The sequence below is a fragment of the Babylonia areolata genome, chromosome 18, assembly GCF_041734735.1.
Source record: "Babylonia areolata isolate BAREFJ2019XMU chromosome 18, ASM4173473v1, whole genome shotgun sequence".
NCBI classification, from domain to species: Eukaryota; Metazoa; Mollusca; class Gastropoda; order Neogastropoda; family Buccinidae; genus Babylonia; species Babylonia areolata.
The window spans coordinates 37,809,627-37,825,082 of NC_134893.1; the positions used below are offsets into that span (position 1 = coordinate 37,809,627).

Below are 15,456 nucleotides of genomic sequence, written 5' to 3' on the forward strand. Positions count from 1 at the left end.
CCCTCTGCCCTCCTGCCCTTGAGTTCTCCTTATTGACTGACTCCTACATCAATACTGAGGTCTGATGACTGTGTCCGTCATCAGCTTTTAACGAGGTGGGTGTAAGGGACAGTGGGGTGGTGGAGTGTATCGTCTCACAGACACACAAGCATCAAAACACGGACATAGACACATGCAGACACACACAGTTTCAATGTTTAACACACACACACACAAGAACATGATGCATGCACACGCAAAACACACATTCTCTCTCTCTCTCTCTCTCTCTCTCTCTCTCTCTCTCGCTCACTCTCTCTGTGTGAACCAGTGAGAGAGTGATTGAAGAGTTTTCAAACTAATCACTAACAACTTCACCACCACCAGTCATAAGCAAAGACAACCCTTACCCTCAGGAAGGACGGAATTTACTGAGAGAGAGAGAGAAAGAGAGAGAGAGAGAGAGAGAGAGAGAGAGAGAGAGAGAGAGAGAGAGAAGGAGGGGGAGAGAAAAGCCATACCCAGATTTCTTCTTCGTAGATTAAACGCAGAATGTTTTAAAGAAGCTCTATTATGAGGTCGTCACGATGTTACCTCTCAGACGAGACCCGGCACTGGTGTTTGAGTTGATGGAGTCTCCCGTCGGTCCGACGGATGAGTAGGCAGGCAGGCTTATTTGTCGGTGTGTGTCCTCATATGGGAGAAGAGGCCGGTTCTGGATGCGCAGCACTTCCCACAGGTGTTGCAAGGGAAAACGTTTCCAGAAGTTGAGCTCTGCTTCCTTCGCTCACGCCTCTCCTTAATGGCCAGCGTTCTCTTGTTTTCAAACGTCTTTATACCACTAGAGCACAGCGTCCTCCAGCGAGAGCGGTCAAGGGCATCAGTTTCCCAGGAAGCGATGTCTATGTCACAGGCTTTGAGGTTTGTCTTGAAGGTGTCCTTGAAGCGCTTGCAGGGTCTTCCAAGTTCGCGGTGGCCTTCCTTCAGCTGGCCATACAGTAGCATCTTCGGGATCTTGGTGTCTGAGTTAGTTCAGGTGCAGCAGCAAGTTAGGCCCGTTGCACACGACAACATGCATCATCAAAATCCTTGTTAATCTATATTTCATTTCCTTGTACGTATCACTCATTTCATAATATCTTAATGTGTTAATTTATGTGCTTATTTTGTTTATCATTTCATGTTATGTCAATGTTTGACACAAACCAAGGGTAAGCTCTCCAGGCCTGATCGGCATACTGGGGTTTATGTGAAGGTCAAGCATCTGATCCCTTGTTGTCTCAAAAGCAGATGTGGTAAAGCACATATGCATCATTCCGGACACTTTGACACCTCCTTGAAACTGATGTTAAAACTCTGCATTGAATTCCCAGTGCGCGTCTTTGATCTGGCACCAGAAAGGCAGATTCGGGCACCTTCGTTGTTATAATTATATATATCGAAAAGCGTCACCCAGAACGGTGCGTGTCGACATAGTGAAAATAACAGCCCCCCTCCCCCCCTTCCTGTTCTTGTCACATTCGTCAGACGACTGACAGTGTGGATGTTCTCCATTTTCTGGACTCCGCCATTACATGCCGATCAGCTGCCATTATACCTCGATCAGCTACCATTATACCTCGATCAACACCGACGTCCTCTCACCACTGTGATCCCGGTCGAGTTGTTCTGCCATGCCTCAGGCGGGAGCAAGCACCCCTTGTCTTTGATAAAGCTGTCTGGACACATGCATCAAATGCACATCAGAGGTATGTGATCAGCGTGGCCCAGACGGATGAACCACTCTGTCCTGGGCGCGACCCGTGGCCCAACAGATGCCAGCGACTTACGGGTACCACAAGTGGAGTCGTGACCTAGTTAATGACCCGTCCACCCCACAAAGCGAAAATATCTTGGGGGGTGAGGGTGAAAGAGGGTGTGTGTGTGTGTGGTTTATGCCTTGAATGAGCCAGTCTTCTTTTTCTTTTCTTTTTTACTTTCTCAACGACATAGACCTTGAGTGATATCTTTGGACAGACATACCATGGAGGAAAACAGGAATGAAAGGCGCACACAGAGGGAGGGAGGGAGGGAGAGGGAGGGAGGGAGAGAGAGAGAGAGAGATTCAAAAACTTTATTACTTAAGGATAAAGATTTTAGGCATCGCCCAGTCTTCCAATCTGTCCTTGTGACAACAATAACAATAACAACATTAACGATAACGACACAACAATAATAAGGTTGTTAACACTGCTACATCTATTGCTACTACTACAAATAGTAATCACCATCATCATCACTAACATCGTAAAAAGTAATAAAACGAACGCATTCACACATTCATATCCATACACATGCACACACTCTCTCCACCCAACACACACACACACACACACACACACACACACACACACACACACACACACACACACACACACATACATACTTATGCACATACAGAGACATGACCGAAGTGAGAAACATATAGCAGACATAAAGAGAACAGAGAAACACAACTTTAACATTGTACATGTACGAAAGTGATTAATTTGCTGATGTAGATGTTACAGGTAATGACATCCAATTAACAGGCGAACAAGTAAAAACATTAAAGCACGAAGGTAGAAATAAAATAAATTAACTACATGTAAGGTATAGATACAAACTTCACAAAAAAACATGATGTTCTGTCTTTTTTAGCTGGTAAAAAAACAAAACGCTTTGTGGGCCTATTGTTTGTGGAGCAGAGTTTTCGTATGCTTGATTTGAAGGAACGTAATGAATCGCACGTCTTAATGAACGAGGAAGACAGTTCCAAACAGATGGTCCAAAAAATGCAAAGCTAGATTTGTACAAATCGATGCGCACACGAGGCAGAATATAATCATCTGAATCGTAACGCTCTGATGCCCGTTGAACAAGGTCACTGAGGTATGGTGGTGATATGTTTTTTGTGTACTTTGAACGTGAGGACCATTTTATTGTAGTCGAATTGCTTGTATAGTGGTAATATTTCCAACTTTGTTAATTTTTCATCTGTTGATAGGGAGTGGTCTGGTAAAATAAGTTTAGCTGCTCGTCTATGCAATGAGTTAACTTTTTTTTTTAGCTGGTTGTGACTGACATTGCTCCAGACTGTAGATGCATAATTGACATGAGAGAGACAGTGTGCCCCAAAGAATGATTTTCTGAGAGAGAGAGAGAGAGAGAGAGAGAGAGAGAGAGACAGACAGACAGACAGACAGACAGACACACTGATAGACAGACAGACAGAGATAGAGACAGAGACAGAGACGGACATATAGATGTGCATAGGTAGACTAAAGATAAAGACACAGGCACAGAGACTGGGAAAAAAAGCACACAGAAAAACACACTCCGGGGCCGGTTGAAGAATCATCAGCTCAGTCTTATCGAGTTGCAATGCATATGCGAGTTTTCAGTTGCTACTATTATTTCGATCCTTTTGTGAATGCGTGTCTGAACCACTACAAAACACGAGAGGAAGGAGGGAGGGGGGGAGGTGGAGGCAAAGCCTACACAGACAAAAAAACAACAACAACAGAGACTGAAAATTAGACAGACAGCAGACAGAGAAATGGCGACAGAGACACGGGACAAAATAAATGACACCGACAGATGCGGACAGACACGAGAAGAGAAGACCATTCATGCTGAGTGGCTGTCAGAACTGGGTTACAGCCCCATCAGGGAGTTGGGGCACTCAGCACTGATCCGACCAGTCAGTCAGTGTAAGTGGCAACACCCCCAGTCCCTCTGCCCTCGTTATTCGAGGGTTTCTCCTTTTTGACACCTACGTCAATGAGGTCTGATACCTGTCTTAGTGCTGCCTTGTCAAACAGGGAGATTGCATTGCCTGCTCCAATCACTGCACACGCACTGCCACCATCACCAGTGACTTAATCTGGTTTGGTCGTGGGGGCGTTGCATCGCTGAACGCACCACCAACATTCTCTGGTGGTCATGGGATAGGGTCGGAGTTTCGATAAAAGCTCCTTTCTGTCCAGTCAGTGATGCTGTCTGCCCACTCCTTTCGCTGTCTGCCTCGTTTCCTTTTCCTTAGTTCTGTTCCGTCAAAGATGGTCTTTGAGGGCCCATCAGGTCTTGCCATATGGCTGTCTCATTTCCCTGTTTTTTTTGGGTTTTTTTGTTTTCACTGTGATCAGAAGGTCTTTATACCAAGCATCATGCTGTGTGATGGCTTTTCTGAGTGCATTTTTATGTGGTCTTTGTAAGAGATGCCAAGGACTCTTCTAAAGCATCTCATTTTCACTGCTTGGATCTCTGAAGCTCTGCTGTAATAGTGTAGCACTCGTATGCATGCAAGAAAATAAAAAAGAACCAGCGCATGCAGGAGCTTCAGCTTTGTTCTGAGACTGATGTTAGTTCTTGTCTTCACATATTAGCTTATGTGTGCACACGCAAACATACACGCATACACAGAGGCACACACACACACACAGACACATACACACACACACACACACACACACACACACACACACAGAGTGGCACACAGTTGCATACAGACACAGACACGCACACACACACACATAGAGGCACACACAGACACACACACACACACAGAGGCACACACACAGACACATACACACACAGACACACACACAGACACAGACACACACGCGCGCGCGCAAAAAAAAAGAAGAAATAAAAAACGCTTTCTCAAACCAGATTAAAAAACACAACATCCATGCATGTTGGTTGCAATATGTGGGCACGTATTACAGGTTTTTTTTTTTTTTTTATAGTATAAACGAATTTTTCGAGTGAATACAGGGATGAAGACTAAGCAGGTAAAAGAAATGAAGGATAATAATTAGAAAGACAGACAGACAGAGAGAGAGAGAGAGAGAGAGAGAGAGAGAGAGAGAGAGATGCAGACACTGGCAGCGATAATGGCAGACAAGAGACTGAGACAGGTTCTTCCTGGTTCAGTTTTGTGCGCACAGAATTGACTTCATCAAGATTTTGCGCCTTATAAATATTATTATTTGTAGTAGTATTTTCATTATTTATCAATTATTTTTCATTTATTTATTTAATTCATTTATTAATTAATTTTTTATTTTTGTTATCTTATTTTATTTTATTTATTTATTTATGTATTTATTTATTTTATTTTTATTTTATTTTTATTTTATTATTTATTTTATTATATTTTTTAATAATTTTTTTTCTCAAGGCCAATTAAGCGCGTTGGGTTACGCTGCTGGTCAGGCATCTGCTTGGCAGATGTGGTGTAGCGTATATGGATTTGACCGAACGCAGTGACGCCTCCTTGAGCTACTGATACTGATACTGACCAGTGGATGTCAGACCTGACTTTCAGCCCCACCAGGGAGTTGTGGCACACAGCGCTGATCCCATCAGTCAGTACAAGGGGCAACACCTCGCCCCACCCTCAGTATCTCTGCCCCTCGTGAGGGATTCTCCTTAGTGATACCTACATCAATGAGGTCTGATGACTGCTCAAGACATAATTATGTATGCTCACCTTGGCGAAGTGGGAGGGCAGGGGTGGTGGTGGTAGGGGGTGGGTTTAGCCTCCATCGGCTCAAACACGCACAAAGAGATGTAAGTTCATAACACAGGCATAGACTCCCCTCTCTCCCCAACGATCTCCTTCGACTACCACCTTCTATCTCTCTTCTTTTTCCCTAACCCTTCTCGTCTTCGTCATACTTCAACTTGCCCTTCTTCTTCTTCTTAGTGTCCTCCTCTTTCTTCTTCTTCTTTCCTCTTCTTCTGTTTGGTCTCTTTTCAATGCGTTTTTGTGATGATATAGTGAAAAGAAGCTTGTATCATAATCCTTTAACCCCCAATATAGCAGTCTAGTTTCAGTTCGAGATTCTCCTCTCCCCCTACACCCCAATCTCCATCATTCTTCCTGCCAGTGGATTTTTAATTATATATATATATATAATATATTTAGATAGGAAATCACTGACCACCGGGATCTGTGAAAGAAATAACTCTCAGTCTCGCTGTCCACTGTCCAGATCGATGTGAACAGGAATTCGATTAGACTTTCTCTCTCTCTCTTTCCCTCTCCCCCCCCCCCTCTCTCTCTGTGTGTCCACGGGTCCAGCGACATGTGCAAGCAACTCATCATCGACTTTGGGGTTTGTGAGAGTAGCAGGGACCCTTGCGGTGACAATTGATGTGTCCTTCATTATACAGGGGGAGCAAGGAGAGGTTTGCCCGAAGACGGATGACCGGTATGTGTAGAAAGGTCACCACCGGACAAAGCCCTTTTGTTCAGCAACTAATCTTTCTGTCAGTTCGTCCGTGCTGCGTTTCGGGTTTTTTTTCTTGTTTTTTTTTCTTCATAATCTATTTTCCTGGATTTTTTCACTACTCTTGACATTTGGATACCAAAGACTGCAAATGAAGAAACACACACACACACACACACACACACACACACACACACACACACACACACACACACACACACACACACACACACACACACACACACACACGCTCGCGATAATAAAACGAAAAGATTAACGAAACGTTGTACGCAGTATCATTATGTACTTCTCCTTCCAAACGTAAAGGAAACCATTATTGCCATTCTTGTTTGAAACTCTGAGCGCAGTGTATGTCCTTTGTTTTTATCCTCCTCTTTCTTTTCTTCTTCTTCTTCCTTCTGTTCTCCTCCTTCTGCCCGCACATACCTACGATTATTTCGACATTCATAATGTCCTTGAGAGCAGTGGTTTCTCTCCCTCTCTCCATATATATATATATATATTTATATATATACGTGTGTGTGTGTGTGTGTGTGTGTGTGTGTGTGTGTGTGTGTTATACACAAATATATATTCTGTTTTTTTTTCTGTTTCATTTCTCCTCCTTAGGAACACACGTACCTTCGATTATTTCGACATTTATTATTTCCTGGTCTTTCCCTCCTTGCAGGCCTGGAATTCTGCGAGAGAAGAGGACAGGCTGGGAAAGGGTGGCAGGTGGATGTGGAAAAGGGAGGGGGTGGGGTGGGGGTGGGGGAGTCCACACCCCGAGTTCCAGCACTTCATCATCGACGGTGGGGCTCAGTACGGGGGGTGGTGGGGAACTTTGTTGTGACAGCTGACACTGTCCTTCATTAAACAAGGAGAGGACCAGGAACACCCCCCCCCGAGGACACGATCGATGTTTGCAGTAAGGTCATTACAGGACAGAGACCTTGTTGCAGCGATATTGTCTGTCTGTCTGTTTGTCAGTGCGTACGTGTTGCATGCTGCTTTGTTCTCTTGACATTTGGACATGAAAGACTGCAAATCAAAAAAAAAAAAAAAAAAAAAATCACACACATATACACACACGCACGCAACCACACACACACACACACACACACACACACACACACACACACACACACACACACACACAAGTACGCAAGCACAAACAACAGATTATAAAAGGGAATGATATTATTAAGTTCATAATGTGGTCAATTTTATGTTTTCAAAACACAAAGGAATCTGATATTGGCTTTCTCTAAACGTGGAGAGCAATTTAAATTTTATTTTTTAAATATTTTTTTTACCAGATTATAAAAGGAAAACGATTAATAATATCATTATGTGGTCAATTTTACTTTATTCAAAACGCAAAGGAAACTGATATTACCATTCTTGAAACGTGGAGAACACTGTTGTTGGGGTCCCCCCCCCCCCTTTTTTTTTTTACATTCTTCTTTCTCTTTCTGTTCCCCTCTTTTTGCATGCATTATGGAATTATACCTACGCTTATACCCCCCACCTCCACCCTCCTCAAGGAAGCAATCTGTGTGTGTGCAGTTAGGTCATTACAGGACGAAGACCTTGTCTGCATGCAGCCATACTGTCTGCCCGCCACTACATACGTGCTACATTTTTTAGGTTTTGTTTTGTTTGTGTGTGTGTGTGTGTGTGTGTGTGTGTGTGTGTGTGTGTGTGTGTGTGTGTGTGTGTGTGTGCTCTTGATCTATAAGTTTACCCCTGACATTTGGACATTGAAAGCTCCATGCATGGAAGGGATAAAAGAAAAGGCACAAGCTATAGAAAAGAGAAAAAAAAGTGTGTAAAAAATGAGTTGAACCAGCCATTCGTTAAACAAGGAAAGTATTAAAATTTCAGATTTTTTTTCCTTATTTTTATACATTTTTGGTATCAATATTCTATTTTGTTACGGAGTTATGCTAACCAGTTTCTCGATCCGCCGAACATCATGCGTGTGTGTGTGTGTGTGTGTGTGTGTGTGTGTGTGTGTGTGTGTGTGTGTGTGTGTGTGTGTGTGTGTGTGTGTGCGCGCGCACACACACACACACACACACACAAACAATGCTTATTAAAGGCGATGGTAAACTTTTAACACTCAGAGACCAGCACTGACAATGGTTCTTCAACCTCTCTCTCTCTCTCTCTCTCTCTCTCTCTCTCTCTCTTTCCATGTTCTATTTCACCTTTAGGGCGAAAAGTTGAAACGGGGCCCCACGCTCAGCGATTCCACGACACGGATGATCGTCCAGTTCATCAATCAAACCAAATCAATGAAATCGATAACTAATTTAAAAAAACCCGAGGACCAAGAACGGCTTTCTTCTTGTATTCGTTCCCTTGTCCTTTCTTCCGTGAAAATCAAAAGGCAATTCCATCCTGCCCAGCGGTTATGTCACGATGTTTGAGACCAGACACTGAAAGAGAGATAAAGAGAGCGAGATGTGTGGCTAGTGAGATGGGTTATATATATATATATATATATATATATATATATATATATATATATATATACACATACAAGTGGAGTGATGGCCTAGAGGTAACGCGTTCGCCTAGGAAGCGAGAGAATCTAAGCGTGCTGGTTCGAATCACAGCTCAGCCGCCGATATTTTCTCCCCCTCCACTAGGCCTTGAGTGGTGGTAGGGACGCTAGTCATTCGGATGAGACGATAAACCGAGGTCCCGTGTGCAGCATGCACTCAGCGCACGTAAAAGAACCGACGGCAACAAAAGAGTTGTTCCTGGCAAAATTCAATAGGAAAAACAAATAAAAACTGCACACAGGAAAAATTCCCCCCCCCCCCCCCTAAAAAAAAGAAAAAAAAAGGGTGGCGCTGTAGTGTAGCGATGCACTCTCCTTGGGGAGAGCAGCCCGAATTTCACACAGATATATATATATATATATTGGTGGGCTCAGTTCAGTGCATGTCATGGAGCACCAGCATTCCTGATGTATTGTATTGTATTGTATTGTATTGTATTACTCCTTGTCACAACATATCTCTGTGTGTGACTTTCCTGATGTATTGCATTGTATTGTATTGCTCTTTGCCACAACAGATTTATCTCTGTGACTTTCCTGATGTATTGCATTGTATTGTATCACTCTTTGCCACAACAGATTTCTCTGAGCAGCACCCATGTATTTTCCCCTTTTTTCTGTCTGCAGATGTATTTGTTTTTCTACCAAACTGCTGTTTTTTCAGCACAAGTCTGCCAGCTACAACCCTTTTTGTTGCTGTGGGTTATTTTACATGCGGTATGCAAATGCTGCATACGGAACCTCGGTTTATTGTCTCATCCGGAAGACTAGTTTGTTGTTGTTGTTATTGTTGTTTCGAAACTTCTGCCTTGCGTGTGAGGTTTTGAAGGGGGTGGGGAGTTGGAAGGGAGCATGAAAACTGGTGGGTTTGCTCTGGCTAGATTCCCACGAAGATGCATGGGTATCAAGAAATGGTCGCTTCCGGCGCGTCGCATCGTGTTAACATTTGCTGTCTCCGTCAAGCTACGGCTGTCATGTTCGACACCTTTCTCGTCGTTCGTAGCGGTATCACGAAAAACAGCAGGCCCTGTTTTACATTAAGACTAGCACCAGCAATCAGACACCACAGCTGTAGGGTGCCCAGTTGGCTCAGTCGTTGGAGAACCAAGTTCGCAGTCCAAGCGGTGAGTTCGAATCACACAGAGACCCAACATAAAAATGGGCAATGTTGCTACTGTACATCTTAACGTGTTGTCTTCTTCTTCTTCTTCGTTCGTGGGCTGCAGCTCCCACGTTCACTCGTTTGTACACGAGGGGAGAGTATCAGTATCAGTAGCTCATGGAGGCGTCACTGCGTTCGGACAAATCCATATACGCTACACCACATCTTCCAAGCAGATGCCTGACCAGCAGCGTAACCCAACGCGCTTGGGCTTTTACATGTATGGCCGTTTTCACCCCGCTATGTAGGCAGCCATGCTCCGTTTTCGGAGATAACGTGTTGTCTGTCTGCTGGAGTCAACGTAGTGTAAGATAAGCTTCCTCCCCCAACTTTCCTGGGATGGTGATTATCCTCCGTCGGCCATATCACCTAAAGGGGTCGACGTTGAACCTAAATGTAACTGATTGAGACCAAAGCCATAGCTGGAGGAAGGCTGGCAGAATGGTTAAGACGCTTCTCCGCCAATACAGTGTCCGTGAGGGTCTGGGCTCGATTCCCGCTCCAGCCCTTTCTCCTAAGTTTGACAGGAAAAATCAAACTGAGCGTCTTGTCGTTCGGAGGATGAGACGACAAGCCGAGATCCCGAGTGCAGCACACACTTGGCGCGCTGAAAAATAGCCCACGGAAACAAAAGGGTTGTCCTGTGGCAACAGTTCTTTAGAAGAAATCCAGTCTGATAGGTACACAAATATACATGCATGTGCTCAAGGCCTGACCAAGCACGTTGGGATATACTGCTGTCATGCACCTGAACGCAGTAACGCCTTCTTGAGAAACTGAAACTGAAACAGCTAGAGCACGTAACGTGATGACAGACAAGAAGACGGTCAATCTGACGAAAATGCAAACCGAGGAGTTGATACTTATTTTTTCTTCTTCAGAAGTCAAAAACTTGCAGGATACATCTTCAACGTTACTGAACGACAGAAATAAGAGTTCCTTTATCAACAGTTCACAGGCGTTTGACAAGCTAACGATAACCGGTGAGGTCCACTTTGCCGCTCCGTGCCACATATCATCCACACGATGACACAAGGCAATGATGAAAACACTCAGCGAAACACACCTTTTCACCGCGTGGTGTATAGCTGGCAGCAGAATATAGTACCACGAGACGGGTTGATGGCCGTTCGGCCTGCAGTAGTTTTTATGGCGCCGAGACTTTGATTGTCCGAGTCGGCCCTGAGGAAGAGGCTCTTTGGCAGGGGTAAAGAATAACGACGGAGGCGGTTTGTTGTAGGGAACGTGTGTGTGTGTGTGTGTGTGTGTGTGTGTGTGTGTGTGTGTGTGTGTGTGTGCGTGCGTGCGTGCGAGTGTGTGTGTGTGTTTGTTGTTTGTGTGTATGAATGCGTGTGCGTGCGTGCGTGTGTGTGTGTGTGTGTGTGTGTGTGTGCGTGCGTGCGTGCGTGCGTGTGTGTGTGTGTGTGTGTGTGTGTGTGTGTGTGTGTGTGTGTGTGTGTGTGTGTGTCCCTAAGGTGTTATGTGTATGTGTTTGTGTATGTGTCTGTGTGCGCCTACGTGATTTGGAGGAAAGGGAGCGAGGGAGGAGGGGTGTAGTATAACTCCGGGAGATGGGTGTCCATCAGTCATCATGTCCAATCTCCAGAAAAGGACGTGGTCGGTGGATGCGAGTTGAGAAAATACACCAGGAAGCAGACGATGTCGCGAGCCGTTTGCAATACTTGGATGGGACGGGACGGGACGAATTATTCGAGATGGAATCACCCTTCATGGAATTTGTCTCTCAGACAGTACAGAAAGGCGGTGGTCAAGACGTGAGGGGGGCGGAGGTGGGATTTGGGTGTGTGCGTGTGTGTGTGTGGGGGGGGGGGGGGGGAAGGGAGGCGTTGGGGGAGGGGTCGGCGTGGATTTGTGTGGGGAGGAGGGTGGGGGGGAGGGGCGAAGAGATGGTGTTGATGAGGGTTGACAGGTTCCGGAGCTGGAGGTCAAAGGATTCACATCTTGTCAGGATGAGTCCATCACGTGTCCACCGTGTGTCCCTGTGTCTGTGGCTCTGTCTGTTGTGCTTCTGTCCTCCATCTGTCTCTTCGCTGGGTGGGCTGAATAATGTGTTCCAATAGTATGTGTGTGTGTGTGTGTGTGTGTGTGTGTGTGTGTGTGTGTGTGTGTGTGTGTGTGTGTGATAGCAATGACAGATATACCTATTGCCTTTGAGTTAGGCGTACTGTGAATGAATAAAGTTTGTGAAATGTTACAGTTAAATCTGGGTGTCGTCCTTAGTTAAGACGGCTGCAAGTATGCCACAATCGCATTCTAAACAAAAACACGAGATTACTGATTGACACCACATTGCGTATTTTATCTTCAACTTCCTTTTCTCCTTTAATTCCGAAAAAAGCCATTTGGTGCCGCACTGACAAACTGCTCACCAGATTCCTTCAGGTCTGTCAGCTTTGTGCAAAAGCCTGGGTCTCTGCAGATGTTTTTTTCCTTCCATTTTGCCGTCTTCCCCTCCGTATCCATCCATCAACTGTTCCTTGGAGGATTGTTATACAAAGCCATTGGATCATGCTACGTGGCCATACCAAGGTAGGTTTCCTTTTTTATGTCTGCAGATCTTTACATGGTCCAATGATCAGTTTCTTATCTCCCAGCTCAACAGATGTGCAGAGCTGCTAGTGCCTGAAACTTCTTCGTGTGTACACGCCTGCATATGATCAAATACGCACGTTAAAGACCCCGTAATCCATGTAAGCGCTCAGTGGGTTATTTGAAACAAGCACATATCCAGAATGCACACCCTTGAAAACGGAATATGACTGCCGAAACGTCGGGCTAAAAAGACGCTAGACACCCACTCGCGGAAATGAATGAACGTTTGAGTTGCAGATCACGAACGCAGAAGAAGAAGAAGAAGAAGAAGAAGAAGAAGAAGAAGAAGAAGAAGAAGAAGAAGAAGAAGAAGAAGAAGAAGAAGAAGACGGAGGAGGAGGAGGAGGAGAAGGAGGAGCAGGAGAAGAAGAAGACCAACAACAACAATAAGACTATAACTAATATCCGCATGTAGTTTTTGAGTGTGAGTGTCACTGGGGTTAGGGGCAGCGGATATTGCTAAGATGATGGGTGTCCATCAATCCCGCATGACGTTCCAACGCAACAGGGTTGGATGTGGTAGTGGAGAGCAGGAAGCTATCACATGAAGGAGCGGACACCGTGGCTGGGCCTGCGGAGCCATACATAATACGTGGGACGAGTTATTCCAGATGGAATCACACTTTATGGGAACTTGCGCCTCTCTGACAGGCAGAAAAGAAGAAAGGAAAGAACGAAAGAAGGAAGGAGGGAAGGAAGGAAGGGCTTGCGGTGGCGTGAGGTAGGGGTTTGTGGTGTGCTGGTGGGGAGAGGGGTGGAGGATGGCGGAAAACACACACACACACACACACACACACACACACACACACACACACACACACACACACACACACACACATATACATACATACATATATACATACATATAGATAGATTGATAGATCAAACAAGTACCACAAGATATGCATCCTGTTGTTTTTTCTGCCGCCTTTTCTCTATATATTTTCGCCTTATTTCAAAACCTGCCGGGAACTATGACGCTATGTGTATGTGAGTGGGTGAGCTGATGATTTATTTATTGTTTGTTTTATGTGCTTTAGGACATGCTTCTTTTAAATGAGGTCTACATTAATTTCATTCATATAGCTATTGTAATGCATATAGCCATTGTAATGCATACTTATCTTCATAAATGCTTTGAGTGATTGCTCTGTACACGTGCATAGCTTATCTTACATTTCAGGTTAAAAGACAGTCAGAAGACAAATTTCAGTAAATTTACCGACAGTATAAAAGTGCCATTTCCATTTTAATAAAACCCAATGTAAAAGTTTAAAAAAAAAGAAATTAAGATTTCATTATGGTACTTTTTACAATTCATTATTCTGTTTTGTTTATTTCGTATTTATTCTTTTGCACTCAAATATTCACAATGAAATGTAATAGTGGTTGGTGCACTGTTGTTTTGATAATAGCGTGTCCTGATGTGTATGTGAGTGGAGGAGTTTTGGGGATAGGCGCGTTAACTGGGTGTTTATATGAGTAGGTGGGTTATTACTTAATTATTTATGTATTTATTCATCCATTTATCTATCTATCTATTTATCTATTTATTTATAATTTGATATAAAATATTTAATTAATGTGATATATGGATTTTCTTCCGAGATCTACATTTTATTTATAAAGCTATTGTAACGCATACTTGTCTTTATAAATGTTTTTGAGTGATTGCGCTGTAAACGTGTTTAGTTTATCTTATATTTGAGTGTCAGTGACAATGGTGTGGCTTTTCTTATCCAGTCAACATCAACGCTACTATTCTAGTTATCGTGTTGCATATTTACTTGAATGTTCATGTCCTAAAAGTGATTGTGATTGATGTGTTCAATGTTATATGTACTCGAGCCAAAAGACACATTTCTGTGCTTTTACAGGCAATAAAGTCGTATCTTATCTTAAGTGAACTTGAAACATCTACCCACTTTTCACCCACCAACTCGAACGCATCTTCACAAACTCCCCCTGTACGTACACAACACGCATTCGATTAGAATTTGACAGCTTTCTCCAGTGAGCAGCCTGGGGGAAAGCAACATTTTTTTTCCCGTCCAGACTGACGTACAAAGACAAACAGCAGACAGAGTGGCTTCCCCTGCCGGACGTCGACGTCACCAGTAATGGCGGCCGCGTATAACTGAATCGAGCGTGGATCCAATGACTGTCACCCACTGTAATGGAGGAAGCAGAGCCTCGGATCGGCTGCACACACGTGACTGTCAGATTCGGGTCCATGATCTAAACCCGCGGCCGTGGGCACTTATCTTTTTAAGTTTAGCATTCCATAATGGATATGAAAAAAAGAAGATATTCATATGAATGGTTGCTTTTTCGGCCTCCAGCCTGATTTATATATATCAACGGCGGGCGCAATAGCCGAGTGGTTCAAGCGTTGGACTTTCAATCTGAAAGTCCCAGGTTCGAATCTCGGTAACGGCGCCTGGTGGGTAAAGGGTGGAGATTTTTCCGATTTCCCATGTCAACATACGTGCAGACCTGTTTGTGCCTGAAACCCCTTCGTGTATTTACGCAAGCAGAAGATCAAATACGCACGTTAAAGATCCTGTTATCCATGTCAGCGTTCGGTGGGTTATGGAAACAAGAATATAAACCCAACATTCACGCCCCCAAAAACGGAGTATGGCTGCCTTCATGGCGGGGTAAAAACGGCCATACACATTAAATCACACTCGTGTACACACGAGTGAACGGGGGAGTTGCAGCCCACGAACGAAGAAGAAGAAGAAGATATATTAGTGGAAGACAAACCGAAGACGTGATGACAGGGTTTCACTTTAAGTTAATTAATTTTTGTTATCAGAAACACACACACAGACGCGCGCGCGCGCACACACACACAATCCTCCTTA

The 15,456-nt window shown here is 44.2% G+C and overlaps 1 protein-coding gene across 1 annotated transcript in view; it reads right to left on the reverse strand.

The window, feature by feature from the left end:
* The window catches only part of LOC143292732 (QRFP-like peptide receptor), a 91,152-nt gene that overhangs the window by 53,223 nt on the left and 22,473 nt on the right, over window positions 1-15,456 (reverse strand). The gene's annotated exons all lie outside the window — the stretch shown is intronic.